Source organism: Bos indicus, chromosome 28 (assembly GCF_029378745.1).
Source record: "Bos indicus isolate NIAB-ARS_2022 breed Sahiwal x Tharparkar chromosome 28, NIAB-ARS_B.indTharparkar_mat_pri_1.0, whole genome shotgun sequence".
Classification (NCBI taxonomy): Eukaryota; Metazoa; Chordata; class Mammalia; order Artiodactyla; family Bovidae; genus Bos; species Bos indicus.
The window spans coordinates 12735146-12758725 of NC_091787.1; the positions used below are offsets into that span (position 1 = coordinate 12735146).

A 23580-nucleotide genomic window follows, 5' to 3' on the forward strand; every position below is an offset into this window, starting at 1 on the left:
TATAGCTCATTATATTAACATTTTCTGCCCACTCTGCTAAGCTGTGCTGTGGCAAAAGCAAATTGTAATTATTACCAATGCTTATAAAATACCATGTGCTGAGTGTCATTTTAAGTGCATTATAGGTATTGCCTCATTTAATCCTCACAACATTCCTCTGGGACAGAAACTGTTATTAGGCAAGAGAGAGAGAAGTATAGCATCAAACAACTGAGGGCATGATTTTCACAGTGGAAGTCAAGGTAGGAACTGGGTAAACAGAGTGCAGGACAGGAGTTTGGAGAGCAGTAAGCCAGGCTGTGGAATATCTCTTAGCTAAACCAATTTGAAGTTACAGCGGGGCCTGGGGTGGGAGGTGCTGTTAAAGGACATTATGCAAGCAAATTCAATGATTCAGATTTATTTTTCAGAAAGACCGTTCTGGCTTAAATGCAGAGATGGTTGCATTTAAATGCAGAGGGGCCAGACAGAAGGCAGGATGACTAATTAGTGGGCAGTTGCAATAAACCAGAGGAAAAGTGAAAAGGTTCAAACCGAGGGTATTGGCTTTTGTCAATAGAAGAACGGTGCTAATTCATATAGAAAATGTGGGAAGACCAGGCAGGAAAGGAGAGATGGCAAGCTCAATTTTGGATCTCTAGAATCTGAAGTGCCAGAGTCATCAAATCATGGTATCCACCAGGCAGCTGAAGAACCCTGTCTGAAAGTCGGAGGACGTTTGATTTGAAGAAACAGAGCTCCCCTTGAGGTAGCTGGTAAAGACAGGGAGCTCAGGCAGTTAAGTAAAGCCATCCCCATACAGAGAGAGAAGTCCACAGGGCAGAGGATATAGCAGAAGCTGTATAGTAGCTTGAAAGAAGCCTGCCAGGAGGAAAGAAAACCAGGAGAGAATTATATCTTAGAAGCTAGAACAGGAGTTTCCAGTGGCAGGAATGTTCAATAACCTGGATTCCTGAGAGATAAGTCAAATAAGAATAGGAAAAAGGTCAGTAGATTCAGCAGTTCAGAGGTCTTTGTGGCGTGAGCACAGGTCAGTAAGAGTCAAAGAGTCCTAGACTGCAGTGTGGGCCGGCAGGCCCATGCTCAGAGGATGTGCTCAGAGGTGGGGACAGCACCTCCTTCTAAGGAGAAGGAACATGATAACCAGCACAACTGAGTTCACACTGTAGCCCCATCATTTACAAGTTGTCCTGTCTTAGGTGAGAACACACCTTTCCAGCAGTTTTCTGACATGTGAAGTTAATACTATGCATCTCAGGGAATACTTGGGGGATTAAATGTGCCAATGTTAGTAAAAGGCTTTTACATATAAAAGATGTTGTATGTGATATATGTCATATATCTATATGTAACATATTTTTATAACATTTTCTTTGTTTTATGATATTTATAACAAATGTATAACATATAAAATCTATATTATATTTACATAGATGTATTTAAAGTAATTTGTTAATGTGAATAGTTATTACTTTTAACTGTAATTCTTACATTAAATAGTTAAGTGTTTTTCTTCCTTTGAATCTCATGTTGGGAAAAATATTTTAATATTAGAAAATCAGACAACCACTGAGCTCCAGCAGCTAGACATTTTTTAAATGTTTTATTTGAATGACCCCAAATGAAAATCTGTGTTAAATCACCAAATAAGGATGAAACTTCATTCACATGCTATTTTAATTATTTGAAGAGATATTAAATATGTATTATTTATGACTATTCTAGGTGATGTAACTGATAAACTCCAAAAACTCAGTGAATTACAACAGTGTTAACTTATATTACATTTATGCAAGAATCCACTTTGGATTTTTATGGTTAGCAGTATCTTCCCTAAGCAGTGCTTTGAGGATCATTGCATCTTCTGGGTTTATCATGTCTGCTGTGGTTTCACGACCACTTTAAGGATGTCTCCATCACAACCACTGGGAGAAGGAAAAGAACATATAAGACTGGGCATAGGAGGGAGTGCTATGGGCTGGGCTTGTAGTGATGCATATTACTTCTGTCCAGGTCCCACTGATAGCACTCAGACCTACCTATTACAAAAGAGACTGGAGGAAGTCATCTAGCTGTATGCTCAGGAGGAAAGAAAATGAATTTGGTAATAATTAGCCAGTGTACTGGAGAAGGCAATGGCAACCCACTCCAGTACTCTTGCCTGGAAAATCCCGTGGATGGGGGAGCCTGGTAGGCTGCAGTCCATGGGGTCGCTAAGAGTCGGGCACGACTGAGCGACTTCACTTTCACTTTTCACTTCCATGCATTGGAGAAGGAAATGGCAACCCACTCCAGTGTTCTTGCCTGGAGAATCCCAGGGACGGGGGAGCCTGGTGGGCTGCCGTCTATGGGGTCGCACAGAGTCAGACACAACTGAAGCGACTTGGCAGCAGCAGCAGCAGCCAGTGTATGCCTAGTATGTAAGCAATAAGAAATAAGGCATAAATTTTTTACTGTTATTAACCAGAATACCACTTTCCCAGCCACATTGAATAAATATGCAGTAAGTTCCATTTTAGTCTTTTGAGGATTACCTGAGATAATGCCTCATTAGTCTTCTGAGGATTACTTAAGATAAATATCTTTTCTCTAGCCTGGAGATTGTGCAACTTCAACAGAAGCAAACACAAAATTGTTAGCAGCAGAACTAAAAGTGGGAAGACCAGTTCTCTGACCTCTTGCACAGAATATTAGTTCCTAAATTGCATTAACCTCCTAGAGCATAAACATGACAGAGCCAAGACCTGGCTTGGACCTCCAAATACAACTTTATTGACATCAGAGTCAGTTGGAGGGTAGAGAGTCATCTATTCAGCAGATATACAGAATGAGTAACTTTCTGAAAAGAACAGTTTAAAAGAAAACATACAGTGAAATTATTTTTTTTTAACTTAAATATATTTATTTTAATTAAAGGCTAATTACTTTACAATATTGTATTGGTTTTGCCATACATCAACATGAATCCGCCACGGGTATACACGTGTTCCCCATCCTGAACCCCCCTCCCACATCCCTCCCCATACCATCCCTCTGGGTCGTCCCAGTGCACCAGCCCCAAGCATCCTATATCCTGCATCAAACCTGGACTGGCGATTCATTTCTTATATGATATTATACATGTTTCAATGCCATTCTCCCAAATCATCCCACCCTCTCCCTCTCCCACAGAGTCCAAAAGACTGTTCTAAACACAACATACAGTGAAATTATTCACAAACTGCTTTGTATAGTTTTTACGAGCAAAATTCCATATGCACACATACACACAAAATAGACAAATATGTGCAGGAGTCTCTCCTGAAGAAAAGCTAGCATGTCCTACAGCTTGTCAAGATCAATAGGATTTCTTTAGAAAGGGCACATTTAGCAATTTTAATAATATCATTAAAGATCTTCTGACAAGGAGCATTGTGTTGAGTGAAAACATCTGAGAATCTTTGCATCTCTAGCAGCTGTAGAAATGTGATTAGTGGTATTTCAGTTTTTCTCATCAATTATGTTTTTTGAGGTTCAAGGTAATGATACATTTTGCTGGCCATCCTGAAGCTTGCTTTGCTCTTGGAAATCTTGAACCAAATAGAAACTTGAATGTAATCTCTGTTAGTTCTGAGAACTTGAGGAGAAAAAAAATATATATTCCATTAGAATTCATTAGAATACAGACACTAAGATGGTATGGAAAAGAGGGAATGGGTCTTTGTGAAGTTGGGTGAGGAGACAGGATTAAAAGTCTATGGATTCAGATATGAATGCCAGAACCACATTGGGTGTGTGGGCAGATACAGGAAGACCTTTAATAATATGTGTGTGTTTATGTGTTTAGTCTTTAAAAAAAAATTATTGAAGTATAGTTGATTTACCATGTTGTGTTAGTTTCAGGCATACAGCAAAGTGACTCAGTTATACATACACATGTATCCACTCTTCTTAGCGTCTTTTCCCACGCAGTCATTGCAGGGTATTTAGTAGAGTTCCCTGTGCTGTATGCGTGAGTGCATGCTCAGACACTCAGACGAGTCCAACTCTTTGCGACTCCGTTGGCTGTAACCCTCCGGTCTCCTCTGTCCATGGAATTTTCTCGGAGAGAATACTGGAGTAAGTTACCATTTCTTCCTCTGGGAGATCTTCCCAAACCAGGGATCCAACTCACATCTCTTACATCTCTTGCACTGGCAGGTGGGTTATTTACCACTAGCGCCACCTGGGAAACCTGTGCTATAGAGTAGATTCTTATTATTGTAGTTATCTATTTTTCATGTAGTAGTGTATATGTCAATGTATTTAGTCTTCTAAACCCTACTGCACATACTGGTCTAAAGAAGAGGAAGAGGAAGGGTCCAGTGTAAAGAAAAAGCTCTTGGGTGGTCAAGACACAGAAGAGGTTTTCTCACTTCCCCTTCCTTGCATCTCACTGTCACCGCTGTCCAGAACTCTGGCTACCTTCCCACCTCTCTCTGTCTGAGCTCTTTGGCCGCTGGGTCATCAGGCTAGTAGAAAAAAAAATCCTATTTTTTTCCTGTGCTCTTTTTTCTCCCTGATTTTCCCTAACAATATCATGGAAGAAAAAAAAAAAAACCTGCTTTTTATATATGTGTTTATGTATTACTGAGTACCTGCTATAAACTAGGCATTGTACCAGACACAAGAGAAATAATGATGAACAGAAGTCTCTGCCCACTGAGAGCTTTCATTTTGTTCAGCAAAAAGCTTCTGAGATGCAGAATTAATATTCAGACATCAGCCAAAGAAAGCCTTGCTGCTTTCAGTTCAGTTCAGTTGTTCAGTCGTGTGCGACTCTTTGTGACCCCATGGACTGCAGCATGCCAGGCCTCCTTGTCCATCACCAACTCCTGGGGTTTACTCAAACTCATGTCCATTGAGTCAGTGATGCCATCCAGCCATCTCATCCTCTGGCGTTCCCTTTTCCTCCCACCTTCTCCTGGTAAAAACCTTCGAAAAGATAGAAATAAAAGTCACTTTCCTGCTCTCATGTAGATCCTAGTCAAAACAAACCTTGAGAAACTTTCACTAGCAGCGTGTCTTTTAATGTTCACAAGTGAATGAGATCATTTTTTATTTTCTACTCTTATTCAAATCTATAAATCAGATGACTTCCAAATGCATTGTTCTCCCCTTGTTTATAGCAATTTGTTAAAACCAAAATGTGTTTGTATGAAGCTACAGGATGTTAGGACTTGAATGAATTTTAGAGATGGTGGAATTCATGGCTCACAGAGAATATTTAGTTCTTTCCAAGGATACTCACATTGTGGGCCACAGGGTGAAGTCTAAAACCTGAGTGTTGTGCCCTGGGCTTGAGGCTTGTTCATTAAACTGTAGTGTTACTGGAGTCTTCAGTAAATCATGACATGCTTGAATGACACAGCTATGATTGGCATTCTATAGCTAGACTCAGCCTGTGTTTGTGAATAGCCACGTTACAGATGTCATTAAACAGAAAATGACTATCTTTCATGATACAAGTATTAATAGGAAGCCAAATCCTGAACTTGCTGGCTGTTCTTCTCAGCTAGAGAAAGTTTGACTTGCTCACAATTATTTTTCAGGACACACTACACGTATGCTTTGGTCATTTCTCATCCTGTGTCCCATGCTTGGCTGTGTTTTAGAATTTTTAGAAATTTTAGAATATGAATTATTGAGCTTCCATAAAACAGTGCTTTTAAAAAAAATTTTTTTTGCCTTGGAAATTTTTTTAAATTTTGTGTTAAAATCAATCTCCATTCTTAGAGATATTGTATAACACTGGTTTCTTAATTCACTAGGGATTACATCAGGATTGTTTGTTTCACTGTGGTTTTTATCTTCTGTTTCAAGAGATTAAGATTTTGTCTGCCTGTGGAAGAGGGGTTAATAAAATCATGATGATCTCACCATCTTTTACAAGGATGGAGCCATGGGGAGGGTTCTAGTAAGACCAGTGGGCTTCCTTTTGATGAGAATCACGTCTCAGATTTTCCACCAGGTTATCACAATTCCAGAAAAGAGTAAAAGGGAACTTACCCATATAAGGGACTTTTTCAAAACTGGTGGTAAGCAATCAGATCCAAAATCTGAAGCAAAATGATTCCAAGAGACATCCAAAATTTTACCTAACAGAAAAGGACATTCACATCGTGGGCCACAGGGTCAAGTCTAAAACTTGAGTGTTGTGCCCTGGGCAGAAAAGTTAAACATATCAGATTGGGAATCATGGAGTGAAAACTCCTGTAAACACTCTTATCTTTTGAGCTTTTAAGCATAAAAAATTTCCTCTATTAGGATTAAGCAAAGGAACCTGAATGGTGGAACGGGAATATCCCCTTAGCTTTTTGAGGAGTTTAAGGAGTTCTTACTTTATTACTACCTCCAGGTTAGGAGTGAGCAAATGTATAACTTGCAAGAAATGAAATGTAATTTCTCCTCCAATTACCTGCTGTCAGTTGTTTAGGTCAGAACATTTTTCTCTTCTGTGCAGCCAGTATTTCTACATGGAAAATATAGAGATTACGGTAAAATAAATGATACTCCAGCTATTAGCTCTAACATTTCTGACAAGAGACAATACAGAATGCACAGGAAAATAAATGGTAGGCTAAATATTTGCTGTAATGATGGTGTGTGCATGGTTGAGGGAAAACCTTACAAATGTAGCAAACACTTTAGCATGAACTTGAATTTTGTCTCATCTACTTAATAGCTTCTTCCTTTTTTGTCATTTCCCCGTGGGCTGACCTGTCATTTGTATTAGATTGATTATGTGACCATCACATAACTCAAACAGATGTATCAATAACATGCAAGGTAGGAGTTGTAACCAAGAATATGTTGTATACAATCGGTGTTTTGTCTTCATTACTGCTTATTGGGCACTTGATCCCTAATCTCTCTGTGTTTTATTCTCCTACTAGTAAAATGTGGGAGCTGGACTCTACAAATCTGAAGGTTTCTTTCAGCTCTAGCTTGGTGGTTATAATTACCACCCTTTGAACAAGCAGTAGTGTTTCTGTTTATTAATTTGCACACTTTTATAAGATATGAAGCCATTTCTAAGATGAATCAGTAATTGATAATAATACATTGCTGTGTCTCCATTTCATTTTTCTCTTCCATTCTATATTTTTAAGATGTTTCTGTTCATATCAATGAAATTAAACAGCAGAATGGCCACTGTGTTGACTAGATAACAGTACTTAATTTGTTATCACATCTCAGTAAATAACTAATATTGGATAATTTCCAGTGTTGCTTATATTATCACTATCTGAGAACAGATTATTCATCTGTTCATTAACTCACATTTGCAAACTAACTGTTGATGTTCCAAACCTTTACAGTATTATACTGGTTATTCATAAGAGTGTACAATCATCTTTAATAATTATTGTATACTTTTTATATGGAAAAAACAATTAATATCTTGCTGCACAACCATGTTTTTTTGAAAACCCCAAATTAAGTAAATATTAGCTTTTCTGATGTTAACTTATCCACAGTTCTTTGATTTGATGGACAGCATTTTGAAAATGAACTCGCATAAAAAGGTAGAAAATAAGGAATATTTTTATTGATTGTCTTTAAGAATAATTTTACTCAAGTAAATGGGTTTAATGAATACTTTTATTGCAGAATCTTAAAAGTCATTTTTCCTGAGATCCTCCAAGAGAATATATGCTGTTGACTAGGTGACTTTAATTTTTTTCACCAGTGGAGTTTAATTGCATCAAGAGTGATTGGAATAAGCACTGGAGGTTTTAGCCCCTTGTGTTGTGAGTTCGCACATAGGTTCTTAGAGGGTATGTTCTGATTAATCCTTTCTGAGGCTGATCTCATGCCTGCTGTCTGAGTTGGCTCTCATCCAGCCCTGGTTAATTGTCCAAGTACATGCTTATTGGAAGCAGGCAGGAGAAAAAGACGAAGGCCTTTCTCTTAATTTCTTTGTTTATTTCCACCCTCTGTAAAGTGCTTTATTAATGTATGATAATAATGGACTCTTTGAGTGGGTTTACTGTAACCTAGAAATGGGGAAAACATTGAAAAGAGTCCCAGTTTTTACCAAAAGTTGATCTTTCTTGTGTTTTCAAGAGCAGCAGGTTTTGTTTTTGTTTTTTCAGATTTAGAAGAATTGCATTTTGAAAGAACTGAGAAGTTTGTTTATTTATCTGGCAGCACATTAGATCTGACCAATTTGTCTTAGTCTGAGCTGAGTATAAATAAACTATTATTTCCACATGATAAGGTGTAAGGGGAGTTTATGCTGATATTTTTATGTTGACTGTGTTTGGTGACATTTGCATTCTGGCATGAAGAGCAGAAAAGAGACTTTTTTAAAAATAGAGTTTTCTAGTTATGCATATTTTTTAAGTTCATCAAAGAAATGCAAATGCTGAAAATCCTAATGCTATTGTAGTTTGTTTTAGGACATTTGTTAATACTACCATTGCTTTGAACAAATATGTATTAAATATGTACCCAGATGGAACTTCATCTTTCTAGAAGAACATCTAAAGTTACATATATATAAGTTTTGATGTTTTTCCTCTTTCCTCTGTACTCTATTTTTTCTATTAGAATTGAAGAAATAAACTAGAATAAGATGAAGTAGAGGAAAGCGATCACAAGGGGAAAAAAGTGTGAGGGAGTAGAAAACAGTGATTTTACCTGTATGTCACAGGGGAAAGAAAGTCAGGACACATTTTTCAGAGATAGGGGTCTCACAATAAACAAACATCACAAGAAGTGCTTTCAGTGTAACTTTCCAGTTATTCCATAAATAATGAACAGAGACTGGAAATCAGTTGTGTGGACTCCGTGTACATTTTGGTGCACTTAGCTATTTGCTTTAGGCTCTTTTGTCTACTGGCAGGGGTCCGTGGTCAGATTACTTAGCTGACCCACTTCTGAGGCTTTCTCTCCATTGCTGCGTTGATGAAAGGCGTGCTCCCATTTTGCTTTCTCAGCATCCATCACTTCATACTGTGGTCTCTTTCACTCACTGTTGTTTGTAAACCAAGTAAATGAATCCATCAACTACGTAAGTATTTCCTCTCGCATTACACTAATAGTTATTGCAATAAAAGTAAGACAAAGAGGCCTGAATTTTTCCTAAATAATTTGGTTTAAAAATATGAAAATGGTTAGGCCTGTTGGAAGGAATACCTCAATTACGTGATAGGAACCCCTTTATATAGTAGATGGCTGTTTGCAGTGTCTAGTGTGCAGAACAACAGTAGCAGCTTGTACGATATGCCTCACTTCTTCCCCTGTGGGATCTATTTCCTTTTGCTACACAGCCTTTTAAAAGTTCTGTGTTCAGTGCTCTAGTCGACTAAGAGAGGGGCAACTAGAGCGCATATAACAAATTGCTGCCTTGACTCCTTGCCTGATGCACTCACTTCAAAATTAAAAGGTCCAGACCCAAATTCCATATTCCCATAGCCCGAAACCTGCTCCTTCTGTCTTTTGACACCTCTTTTTTTCCCATTTGCTCAGGTCTAAAACTTGGGGGTTATCCTACTTTCTCTTTTTTCTCCTATTCTTGTTGGTTCTTTCTTTTTAAAAAAATCCAACCAATTCTACCAGCCCCACACATATTTCCCAGTCCAGTTCACCCTCAGCTCTCATTTGAATCATTTTAATCATCTTCTCCCTGTACTCTCTGCTTCCATCTTTGAATACACAGGTTTTTCCATATTCTCAATGTGGCAGCCAACACAATTCTTACACTTACATCCATTACATTCTCAACACTCTTAATCAAAACTCTCCATCAGCCTCTTCTCTCATCCAGAGTAAAATCTAAAATCTTTGCTGGCCCCTGAGCACCAGGTGATGTGCCCCCTGATGCTTCTCCAATGCCACCTCTCACAAGTATCCTCTCCCCTCCCTGCCTGGCCCACAATGGCTTCATCTCTGTTTTCCTACAAGGTACACAGGCTCTCTGGGCGGTCGCCTAATATACTGTTCCTACAGTTGCTGTCATGCCTTGCCGTCTCTTCCCTTGGACCTCTGTCCACTATCAGGCTCTCGGAGAGGCTCCCTTGGGCAACCCCTAAATAAGTAGCTCTTCTCTACAAACAGGTCATTTCCTTCCTCATGACTTTTATTTATTTTCCTTCATGGTGCTTATTAATACCACAAATAGACATATAAAATAAATATATATTTTATTGGCCAGGTCCCCCTCCTGTTGCAGAATAGAAGCTTCTTGATGGCAAACTCTGTTTGTCAACTCCTGTTCCTAGAACATAGAACAGTGCCTGGCACACAGCAGACACTCCATAAATAATTGTTAAATGAATGAATAATGCAAGGCAGAAATCTTACTCTGTACAATGTCAAATGTTTCTCAATGCTGTACCTCCTTGGGGAGAAGAGTAGCTCTGTAAAATACCAAAGAACAGGAACCTCCTTGGAGGTCCAGTGGATAGAAATTCACACTTCCACCATAGGGGACATGAGTTCAATCCCTGATTGGGGCACTAAGATCCCACATGCCATGCATCATGGCCAAAAATAAATAAATACATTAAAAAATTTTAATAAAAATAAAAAACTACCAAAGAGCAAAGACTACTTTGCAAATCCTAACTGGCAAATATCAGTAGGAAGAGGGGGATTGTTACAGGCTTAGAAGTCGCTGAAGGCTTCTCGGCCCAGATAAGACCAGGGCTCAGGGTAGGGTAATAGGGTAGATGCAAGAGTTAGATGCAAGTCAGTGGAGACATTGTCGAATATCTGCAAATGCCAGGGAGACAGCAGGAGATTCGTTACTAGATTCTGAGGAATAGAAACCACAGATGCTTATGTCTATATCCTGGAGGTATTTTCAGTGGAGCCTCATTTGAAGCTATGGGAGTAGATGAGTATATAAAAATGAGAGTGTAGCTAACGAAGGCAGAAACTGGACCTCAGAAAGTGGCTGTGTTTAACAGACAGGGTGAGGGGTTAAATCATGAAAGGCAAAACAAAAGAGAAGGCCAGATATGTTGAAAAGAAGCCAAATAATGAGGTGCCAAAGGAAGAAAAGACATTAAAAGACAAAACCATTTCAAATATTGAAGAAAAGTCTAGTAGAAGCAGAACTCTTGGAAGGCCATTGGACTTAAAGATTAAAAGGTCATGGGTAGACTCTGTGTGCCATTTAAGTGATGGGAAGGGATGCAGGCTAGATGGGATGGGCTTCAGAGTGAGCATACGGGACAGCTGGGTGGCTGGTACTGATAACAGGCTCAGGAATTTAGGCAGGAAAAGGACCGAGATGTAAACATGATCAGGAAGTGAGGGAACTATTCTTAGGAGGTGCAGGAGAGAAACCCACCTTTCTTTGCCTGTTCCCAGGTCAGAGGAACCTCCTCACAGAATCCCTCAGCCCTTGGGACTTCCCTGGTGGTCCAGTGGTTAAGACACTGTACTCCCAATGCAGGGGACCCAGCTTCAATCCCTGATCAGGGAACTAAGATCCCACATGCCGCATGGCCCCCCAAAAGAAAAAGAATATCTTAGTCCATCATCTTAGATAACCCACCAGTTCTATTGTTATCTGGCCATACTATAGAAGATGCCCCACCACCTTTGTCCCTTATAGTGACACAGGCCCCCTTGTAGATATCTGGAGAAACAGTCCGATTGGACTTACATTGACTTTTTGCCTTTTCCGCTTGACCATCTTTCCTAACAATGCATATCCTATTGTATTCAGGTGAAAATACTGCTCAGCATGACACTGTCCTAGAGAGAAAATAAGAGCTCTGTAAAGTACAGAATAGCATTCATTGCCTGGCAGCTTCCAACAAACCCATGAATTATTAGCGACAGAGTCAAATGAGCACATGTCGAAGATGACATCGCATACAGGTGTCTGCAGAGCACACACAACTCGTTACGCACACTAAGAGCTGCCACAAGAAAATTGCTTATTGCTGGTCTTCTGAAAATGGATTTTTATTTCTTGTTCACCCCAGGTCTTTTATTTTTATTTTCAACACTAGTGGTATGTGTAGGAATGTAAACGTAATATATTAGAACACTGAGAAATTTTTAACTGGGCTGGAGATAGGTAGAGAAGAGAGTGGAATAGATAGAAAGACAATTAAGGTCATTTTTTCAAGATTTCCAGGTAAAGAGCACCCGTCTCCTATATTTTTCACTTCTCTTTCTAGTGGATGATCTCTAAAGAAGAGCTAAGTAAATTTCTAATGGAGCAGCTGGCAGGTTCCTGTAGGACCAGCTCACTGCTCACTCCTCCCTGGTTTCCAGTGAGCAAACCCTCAGGAGAGGGAGGACATATCCCTGTCATCTCTGCGTTCCTCACACCATTTAGCACAATGTCAGGCTCCCATTAGATCTTCAATGACTGCTGATTTCTCCATCTTACTTAATCACAGTATGTTAGAGCCTGCAATTCCTTGGAGATGATCAAGTTCAATGCTTCTCAGCTTTAGCATGCATACTAATCACCCAAGGATCTTTCTAACGTGCAGCTCAGCTCCTGTGGGTCTGCGGTGAGGCCTGATTCTTCACTTCCCAGCAGCTTCTAGGGATGCTTCTACCGCACTTTGCATAGCAGGGATCTGTGGAGTGCCTTTCCCACGGGGCCCACCCGCTCCTGTGGCTGGGCTGAGGGGACCCAGAGCCACAAGACGATCCAAGTTCTTCTTCCTGAAATGTTAAAGGTGGTTGAAGAGAATTTGAACTATGACATTAAAAAAAAAAATTAGATAAAGATTTAATATGAAGCAGAATGCAAAATGCGATTAAGAAAATTTGTAAGAAAAAAAAAAGTGTAAGCTGTTACAAAAATGTAAGACAAGTGGAAGGGACTTTTTTTCACTTGAGAATTCTCTCTTCAGTTTACACTGCCAGCCAGCCTCCAGGGGATGCATTCTGACCAGATGCTCTTAGGGGCACTTTAGTGGGAAAGTTTGAGAAACACTAATATAATACCAATTGGAAATAGGCCCCCAAGGAGGTTCAAATAGCTAGTTTGTTTATAATAATAAATTTTATTTATTTTTAACTGAAGTATAGCTGACTTACAATGTTGTGTTAATTCTCATTGTACAGCAAAGTCATTCAGTTATACATACTTGGTGGTGGTGGTTAAGTGGCTAAGTCATGTCTGACTGTTGCAACCCATGGACAGTAGCCTGCCAGCTTGCTCTGTCCATGGGATTCTCCAGGCAAGAATACTGGAGTGAGTTGCCATTTCCTTCTCCAAGGGATCTTCCCAACCCAGGGATCAAACACCAGTCTCCTGTACTGCAGGCGGATTCTTTACCAACTAAGCCACCAGGGAAGTGGCTTTTTAACTGAAATATAGTTGATTTACACTGTTGTGTTAATTCTTACTGTATCGCAAAGTAATTCAGTTATACATATGTAAATATATGTGTGTGTATGTATATATGGTTTATATTCTTTTCAATTATGATTTATCACAGGATATTTAACATAGTTCCCTGGGCTATACAGTAACACCTTGTTTGTCCATCCTACATAATATAATAATAACTAACTTTTATTGGACTCTCACTACGTATGAGCCATGCATTGTGTAGAAAACATATCGTATCACATTTAATATCAGGCTAGATTTCTCCAATCACTGTTGTTCCTATTTGTATCTGGGGAAACTGAGGCTTCAAAAAGCTGGATAGTTTGCCCCAGAACTTATCTCAAAGTTCGTGCTGCCAAGAATGGTGTTTCAGAGCCTCCTGAAGTGTGTTGAGCTGGGGCTAGAACCGGATTGTTTCACTTCTGTCCAAGATGCCACAGAGAGGCTGGGATAAAGCAGACAGATGCACTTGGCATTGCTTAGTTTTTCTAAAGAGTGCCTTTGACAGTTATGGAATGGTGTCTAGTAAGAATCAGGATACTTATTCCTTCCTGTTTCTTTCATGAAAAGAGTAAGCAGATTAACTAGGTTTTCTGTTCAGTAACTGAGCCCTGGTTCTAGGCTCAGAGAAATCAGTACTTTCTCACTAATGTGTACTTTTCCTGCCAAGCAGCCTTCAGTGTTAAAGGAAAAGAGTGTCTATAATGAGCTTTTATAAATTGCATTACTAGGTGACAGTTAATTGGTTTCATTCCTTACACAAATGGGATTAAAAAGAGTAGTGCCCAGACTGCTATAAAGAGTGACTGCTCTACTTCTGTGCATTTCAACTCAGCATCTGGAAGCTATCCAGATACATCATCTAGATTTTTCCATGCTTGGCATACTGCACCTTCCATGTCTGTGGTAACAAATATGCTCTGAACTCGTCCTGGGATTACAAATATGCACTGAGCTCATCCTGGCTTTTCCAGTAATCATGTATGAATGTGAGAGTTGGACCATAAAGAAGGCTGAATGCAGAAGAATTGATGGCTTTTGAGCTGTGGTGTTGGAAAAGACTCTTGAGAGTCCCTTGGACTCCAAGGAGATCAAACCAGTCAGTCCTAGAGGAAATCAATCCTGAATATTCATTAGAAGGATTGATGCTGAAGCTGAAACTCCAGTACTCTGGCCACCTGATGTGAAGAGCTGACTCATTAGAAAAGACCCTGATGCTGGGAAAGATTAAAGGCAGGAGGAGAAGGGAACGACAGAGGATGAGATGGTTGGATGGCATCACCGACTCAATGAACACGAGTTTGAGCAAGCTCTAGGAAATGGTGAAGAACAGGGAAGCCTGGCATGCTGCAGTCCATGGGTCACAAAGAGTCAGACACGACTAAACGACTGAATAATAGCAACATCCTGGGATGAGGACAGGTGCACCTGCTGCCCCCTGATCTACCTGATGACCAGGGGCGGGTGCAGTGGAAACTTCAGCCCCAGTCTGATTTTCTTGTGTGTTATGGTTCTCTCATCCTGTAAAAATAGACCAGATTTTCTTCCTCTTCCTTCTAATCCTTGATATTTCCAAAAGTGATAAACCCCAGGTCATTTCTGTGAAGTGAGATTTTTGTAGAGGTCTGGGTTTGGATGAAGGCAAGCCACCTTGAAATTAGACAATCTGACATTACTGAGATCATCTGTAGCTCCCAGGGTAAGTGGAAACCATGAAGTTTTGTTTCTCTCTCATTAAACTAATAACTATTAAGTATATGTTAAAAGAAAAATATGAATCTGAACCACATGATATCATCATTTTGAAACATTTCATACTGATGGCTGAGAATATGTAAAAATGTAACACAGTTCATTGAGCGAGAAATACAACAGGAACTGAAACACCACACTGCAAAGCAGTTTGGAACACTTCCACAGGGACTTCTGGTTAAAACTCCATGCTTCCACTTCAGGGGGCTTGGGTTCAATCCCTGGTTGGGGAATTAAGAGCCTACATGCCACATAGTATGGCAAATAAATAAGCTCTATATAAGATTTTTTAAAAAAAACAGATTTTAAAAAACCAAAACACTTCCATGCCTGTGAATTACATGCTAACCACCCTATCCAACTTAGTGGTGTCATCTGTTTATTAGCAGCCATAAATAGTGTATAGACTTTCTGAGAGTACAAAGCTGAGGGTCCTAGGACTCACTCTACGTGTGAGCGGCATGGGTAGCCAGCTCTAACATTTTTTTTTTTTAATTTGTTGGCCATATTAATTTGAAGTTGTGGTGAAAATGTGAAAAATTTTATTACATGAACAGGCAAATTTGGTTTTATAAATTATCATTTGAGTAATGCTTGCAAATGTCTACTCTAATTCATGTTGATGTATGGCAAAACCAATACAATATTGTAAAGTAATTAGCTCTAACTTTTAATTTGAGGTTTAATTGAGAGGCACAGGGAAGCTGCCCCATAGGAAAGTATGTCCTTTAATAAAGCTTAACATCCACCCTATGTAAACTGTGATTCCTGCTAAATCAGACCCTGCTCTTCCCATTGTCTTCATAATGCAAATATCCCTGAGAAAAAATAATACATTAAGTTCCTCAGATCACACCGTGAAGGCATTTTCAGACTCTTCCTTCATAGTATAACAGGGTAGAAAGCTGTATTTTCCTAATGCACGGGGACATAAGGTCTTATTACCTTCTTTACAGGATGGGGTCAGTGAAGTATCCTTTCTACTTGAGCCATTTTGATGTAATCTCTTATTACAGTGGGCTTCCCAGGTGGCTTAGTCGTAAAGAATCCACCTGCAAATGCAGGAGTCGTAGGAGACAAGATTTGATCCCTGGGTCAGGAAGATCACCTGGAGGAGGAAAGGACGTACTCCAATATTCTTGCCTGGAAAATCCCATGGACAGAGGAGTTTGGTGGCTACATTCCACAGACACAGCTGAGCACACACATATGCATGTTATTGAAACACAAAGCCTAACACATGGCAGCAAATTCAGAAAACACTTTTTTTAAAGCACATCCTGCTGGTGAACTTAGGTACATATTTGCTTTATCGCTTATTAACTTGGATATAGTGGGGGAAATAGAATAAAGTACTTAAAGAATACAGGGTAACCATCTTCATCATCACACTCTTTTCAAAAACATGAGTCAGTTTCCCAGATCCTTTTTAAAAGACACATTACATTTACCAGAGAGCATGTTGTATCACCACATTAGGTAAGAGTCCTGGGAAACATTTTCCTTTTTTATCAGCTGGAGATGATACGAAGAGTTTTGAATTTCAAGAGGTGACCAAATTCTCTACTCATCCTCACTGTGATCATTTCACTGTCAAATTTAAGTATAGACAAAATTCTTAAAGATCAACTTTTTTTCTTAGTATGAATTTTCTAGTCTTAGCCACTAAGATAAAATCTGAACGTGGTAAAGAACCCATGCAGGAGACTCAAGAGACATGAGTTTGATCCCTGGATCAAGAAGATCTCCTGGAGAAGGAAACAGCAACCCACTGCAGTATTCTTGCTTAGAAAATTGCATGGACGGAGGAGGCTGGAAGACAACAGTCCATGGGGTCTCAAAGAGCTGGACATGGCTGAACAACTAAGCACCGTACATGGTTAACAAGTTAAATGATGCAAGGCAGCCTAAGGGTATAGACCACATTCCAAGCAGAGTGGACCTCTCACTGGGTGATGCAGAGAAGCAAGGCACCATCTCTCCCTTTCAGAACTGTCTATTGGAGCTCTCAGTCACTACCTTCAAATGCCATCAAAGTGGCATTTGTCTGAATTTAAATCTGCTGTGGTAGACCAGGGTACAGCACCAGACAGACTGGTATCCTGCCATTCTAAGACTTGCCAAATTTGCCAACCAAATCAATTTATTTTTTAAACTATGATGATTAGAGGATTTATAGTCTCCAAGAACAGTAGGCATTATGCTAATGGGAGAAAGGCAACCTCCCCCTTCTCAGGGAACATTTATCTCTCCTGGGTGATGACAGCTTTATGATTTTACTGCGAAAATCCATGGAAGGTGCTTTTACAAAATCAACTGTCTTTTGAGATATTTCCAAGGGCAATGGCACAGGAAAGGGAAACCATATTTTAAAGCAGAAGCTGAAGAAAACTTGGGAGTGAAAAATGAGATGTCGTTACCATGAAGGGAAATTGACTTTTTTTCACTTGATTCTTCCCATTGCATCCTCACATATCATCCATTGCATTTCTTTATTCAGAATGGACCACACTGTGGGAACCATTCTTCCTGTGGCAAAGACTTGTGCATTTGCTGTTTGACACTGTCTGGGAAAGTCTCAAAGTTCCGAGGCTTTGAGCTGCATTCTTCCTGCTTGGCATAGGTGGAGAGCCACTCCACCTCTTCTCACTGCTGGAAGTCTTATCCTCATTTCCATCAGAACTGCCTTTTGTTTTGAAGGGAGATTACTTTGCAGTCAGGTTTCTAAGGGAAACAAGCTGATGGCGATCCTGACCACCACAGCTTCTTTCTCATACATCATGTGGTCCACAGGGCATGTCCAAGTTCATCCTCAAATCCTGTGACTCAGCGTGAGTGAAATACAGTCCCTTCCTCCTAACTGGGGCTGACGAGGCAGCAGAAGATGGAGCTGTATCATTCTTCAAAATCTTCCCTTGCTTCTCACCTTGATCCTTCTCCTTTCTGTGTCCGTTTACTCCCATATTTTTTCCTCTTGATTTCTCTCTGGCTGTGATTTGTGCAAACTCTTTTCTTCCCTCTAAAAATTTTCTTCTTTATCATTTCCTTGTATTAATATACCTGCTATTCATTTCTTCTCATTCTTCCCAGAGATTATTAACTCATTTCCATCTCCTATTCTTCCATTATCCTAAAGTCATCCTTTGCTCATTTCCTTCCCTTTTATATTATGTCCCTTCTAGACCTAAAGTAGGGGCTTCCCAGGTGGCACAATGGTAAAAAAAAAAAAAAAAAAACCCACCTGCCAGTGCAGGAGATGCTCAAGACACATGGGTTTTATCCCTGTGTCGGGAAGATCCCCTGGAGTAGGAAATAGCAAACTTCACCAGTGTTCTTGCCTCAGAAATCCCATGGACAGAGTTGCCTGGAGGGCTACAGTTCGTGGAGTCGAGTGAGCATACACACACAGACTTAAAGGAAGTCATAATGATGAGAGAAATAAGTATAGCGTGTAGAAGCTGCTATATTTCAGGATACACTGGGCTACATACTTCAAGGTTGGCATCTCAGTTAATCCCTGCAAATGAGAGGGTGGTATCATGCTCTTTTAACTGATGAAAATCAATGAGGTTCATACAATGATTAGCTGACAGAGTTGTTAGTCCAGTGCCATTTATCTGAGTCACACACAAAAAAGCCATGGCTTGTTTATGAGCTGTAACTCATAGGCTTCTGGTGAATTGGAATAAATATTTATGCCATTTCTGTCAGGGTATTCACTGACCTGTATCCAGTGATGCTGATAAATTCCTTTTACTGCAAACCTATCAATAATTATATATTGAGTATTTAAGAAATCATAAATTCGGGTATTATAGGTAGACACAGTAGAGGATCAGGAGGAGTAAGAGGAGAGGAAGGGACAACAGAAGCAGCTGGAAGAGAAAAAGATAAGAGCTGGCTTTGTCTATGCTTTTAAAACTTCTGCTCCAGCTAAGCTCTCCAGGAATCCAGAGCATGTTGGAAGGTGAAATGAGGAATCAGAGCCTTAAATTGGGTGGACAAGGAATGAATGAGTTCATCTTAGTCTCACTCACCCCCTTCCCATAAAATTGAAGGCATTTCTTCCTGCCTAGGAGAAAACTACAAATATATTTTGCAACTGTAAAGTTGGTTTAAGTGAAGTCACTCAGCTGTGTCCGACTCTTTGCGACCCAGTGGACTGTAGCCCACCATGCTCCTCTCATGGGGTTTTACAGGCAAGAGTACTGGAGTGGGTTGCCATTTCCTTCTCCAGAGGATCTTCCTGACCCAGGGATCGAACCCAGGTCTCCCGCATTGTAAGCAAGGCCCTTTACCGTCTGAGCCAAAAGTTGGTTTACCTAAGTATAAAAATTCACACTCTTAGTTTTCAGTCCAAATGTACAGCATGCACATGTGATTCAAAATCATATTTAACTGACCTAACCAGTGTGGAAAGGGTACCTTTCTGGGCTCTCCTCCCCTCAGCTATAATATCACCCAGCAAAACACCAAATCCATCATAAAATCGTGAAATAGGTAAAAGAAAGAGAGGAAGGGGATTCGGAGCAGGATAAGCATTAATGGAAAAAACTCCTGGGTTTGCTTCTACCCCCTTGGTCCTATCTCTTTATGTATATATTTAGATCTTAGTCACATGTTTTGAATAATGGAAACATTAGTGCCGTGTAGCCTGTCATATGATTGTAAGAGCTAAATGAACTGGGGTACTTCAAAATGCTTTGTGAAATGAAAAACACTCTGCAAGGAAGGAAGTAATTAGCATTCCCAGGTGACGCTGGTGGTAGAGAATCCACCTGCAATGCTGGAGACACGGATTCGATCCCTGAGTCGGGAAGATCCCCTGGAGTAGGAAATGGCCCCCCATTCCAGTATTCTTGCCTAGAAAATCCCATGGACAGGGGAGCCTGGTAGACTACAGTCCATGAGGTCACAAAGAGTCAGACACCACTGAGAGTGCATGCACACACACACACACACGCACACATACACATCGCACACACTAACTTCAAAGTATCTGATTTCCCTTGCTGAGTAATTCTACATAACTTTCCTTCCACTGTTTCTTTCCAGCATCTTAACAATGGGTACTTCAGTATTACATTTTTTAAAAAACAGAATCTCTCCTGAACTTGTTTTGAAAGCTTTTAATTTCCTGGCCCAAGATGTCAAGGAACCCAGCCTGCCCTGGACACCTTTGGCTCCACATAAAGCCCTTACCCACTGCTGCCTGCAGGTTCCAGATAGAGGTCCTGAGATGGAATGAGCCCTCAACTGCCAGCCTCCAATTCAGTGGCAGCTTTTGCCCAGCTTTGAGCTGCCATCTCATGAAGAAACCTGAAAGAAAATCTCAGAACTCCTGCTCTCCCAGTGTCCTGCCTGTTTGCTTACCATTGTCTTGGCCTCATTCACTTAAAAAAAAAAAAAAAAAAAAACACTCGTGCCAGGTGTTGAGCAGAGCCCTGCAATTTGAAATGGAGTTATACACCATGTGCACATCTGTGGGCCTCCAGAGATTGTAATTGCTGAGTTCATCAGGAACAGATGGGCATGCTTAGCAAGAAAATAGGATTGACTGCAGGAATTAAGCTGAGAGCAGTAAGTGCATGAGTGGGCCAGATGCAGTAGGCCTACAGAGTAAGGACGTACAGCATTGCAGGTCACATAACCTCGCGTGTGCTCACAGGCCATCGGGCCAGCCTCCCTCTGAGAAATGGGCCATTACTATGTTCCTATATGTCATAGAAAACAAATACATACCTGCACGCTATTTCTCCTTCTAAAAATTAGACAAATTGTAACTTTCTTCTCATTGTTCAGAATAGGTAGAGGATTTTTGGTTGGTTTGTCTGTTTTAACGTGAAGTATAGTTGATTTGCGATTTTCTGTTAGTTTCAGGTGTACAGCATAGTGATTCAATATTTTTTAGCTTATACCCCATTTGAAATTACTTTAAAATATTGGCTAGATTCCCTGTGCCGTACAATATGTCCTTGTAGTTTATGTGTTTCATACACAGTACTTTGTACCTATTAATCTCCAACCCCTATCTTGTCCTTCCCCATCCCTTCTCCCCACTGATAACCACTAATTTTTTCTCTGTATCTGTACATCTATATCTGTTTTGTATAGTAATATAGGCAGTTTGGGCTCAGACACTTAAACGCTGAAAGAAAAGCTAGAAGTATAAGGACTCTAGAAATATTAGATGTACTAATATCCATTTTCTTTCAAGTTGTGAAGGTAATAGTTCACAGAAGAACCAAAGAGAAACATGTATTCTGTCATCCTCTGTAGGCTGCTCCCTGATCAGTGAACATGTCAAATGGCTGTGACTGCACTTGCCTTTTGAAGGTGATGATAATGAAAATTCGAGTTCATGCACTTTCTTTGAGGTATTAGATGATTGCATCGAGCAAAGTACCAGAATTTGACCAATACATCCTTCTGCAGGTTTGAGTTGTTAACACAATGAAAATACAAGAAAAGAAGCAAAAGTAATAGTTGGGTGGAAGATCATGTGGCATTTTTAGTCTTTAAAAATCAGTTCCTTTTTACTTGTTCAGAAAAGAAAAGTAGCTCAAACTCTCTAATACATCATTGTAAATAATTATTCTTCTGGCCTTTTTATTAGTGGGTTTTAGTTTATAGTTTTATGGCAAGAGTAACATTTATAGGTTGGCACAACCTTAAAAAAAATCACCTTGTTTAAAATTGTCCTACCATTTAAATATCATCATTTTGGCAATGAACACCTTCTAAACTTATCATTCTCAATTGTGGGCATTAAGCCCATAAATAGGAATGCTAGAGGGGGAGAAAAGGGAGTTACTTCCAGGAGAAGAGAAGCCTTGGAGACGTGAATGGAAAATGTTGCCTCTGTTTAGCATGAATGAGCCTAGGATTTAAATAACATTCTTCAGGCCAGATAAATAGTTTTTCTTTGGCTTAGTAATCATGCATTGCATTCAAATATTTAAGTGAAACATTTTCTGGCTTTCCTCACTTCATCTTTGATCTTTACGTGCCCTGTTGTATTTTAATTCATCAGCTTCACCAAATAAAAAACCTAATTTATTTCTTTTAGTGCATATCACAGAGGCAGATTTGCTGTAAGGGATTGGAAATACACATAATTGAGGTTTTTTACTTTATACATACATGTTCCTCAATGTTGAAATACACTGGAATGATAAAGTAGTTGATGCTTAGTGGCTGCATCATGAGAGCTTATGATGATCTCATTTATTCTTTTCTTTCCTCTAGTTTCAAGCTGTTCTACAATGGCTGTGCATTACTGTGCATATGACTATAAATGACTATTTAAAAGTGAAGACTTTTAAAGAGAATTATTCCAAAATTTATTTGAATTCTTTGTCAGTAGACTTCCATGTTTTGCCACTGTGAGACAATGGTTATTTAGGGGATTAGGGGCTTTGTTTGGTTTTGTCTTATTTTTAAGTTTTTATTGGAGTGTAGTTGATTTACAATGTTGTGTTAGTTTCATTGGGCTTCTCTGGTGGCTTCAATGGTAGAGAATCTGCCAACTAGGCAGGAGACCCGGGTTCGATCCCTGGATCGGGATGTGTACAGCAAAGTGAATCAGTTATACATATGCATATATATATATGTATTCTCTTCTCTAAGATTCTTTTTCGATATAGGCCATTACAGAATACTGAGTAGAGTCCCCTGTGCTATATAGGCGGTCCTGATTAGTTACCTGTTTTATATATAGTAATGTGAAAGTGAAAGTCACTCAGTCATGTCTGACTCTTTGCAACCCCATGGACTATATAGTCCATGGAATTCTCCAGGCTAAAATACTAGAGTAGGTAGCCATTTACTTCTCCAGGGGACCTTCCCAACCAAGGGATCAAATCTAGGTTTCCTGAATTTGCAGGTGGATTCTTCACCAGCAGAGCCACTGGGGAAGCTATATAGTAATATGTATATGTCAATCTCAATCTCCCAATTTATCCCTCCCTCCCGTCATTACCCCCTGCAACCATAAGTTTGTTTCCTACATCTTTAACTCTGTTTCTGTTTCTGTAGATAAGTTCATTTGTACCCTTTTTTATATTCCAGGTATAAGTGATACTGTATGATATTCATCTGTCTCAAGACATTGGTTTCTTTTAATGCATTTCTCAATAGTCCCAATGTCCAGTTGCAACCAGGCTCTTCTGAAGTATTCACTCCATGGGAGTTCGATAAAGACAGCCTTCCAGAAAGCTCTCATTCATGCATACATCCGTGACAAGTCATAGCTGAAAATCAGATAAGCAGAAAGGAATTGCAAGTCTATTTTGTGTCTCTCCCCTTGTGCAACCTTCAGCAAGGTAAATCAGTACAGCCCTCATCACCCAATAAAATGCTAAGCTGTTTTATGGACAGGATTAATCTGCATCAGAGAAGATGGGAATTCTTCTTGGCCATTCAAATGAAGGAGACAAATAAGAATTTGCCCTAGAATCATGCAAAGGATAAGGAGACAACCTCTTGTT

The 23580-nt window shown here is 39.7% G+C and overlaps 1 protein-coding gene and 1 non-coding gene across 8 annotated transcripts in view; both read left to right on the plus strand.

Moving 5' to 3' along the window:
- The window catches only part of CHRM3 (cholinergic receptor muscarinic 3), a 567870-nt gene that overhangs the window by 436376 nt on the left and 107914 nt on the right, over positions 1–23580 (plus strand). The window lies entirely within an intron of this gene.
- Positions 11386–11458, plus strand: TRNAG-CCC (transfer RNA glycine (anticodon CCC)). Its single transcript has one exon. It is a non-coding gene; the product is annotated as a tRNA-Gly (tRNA).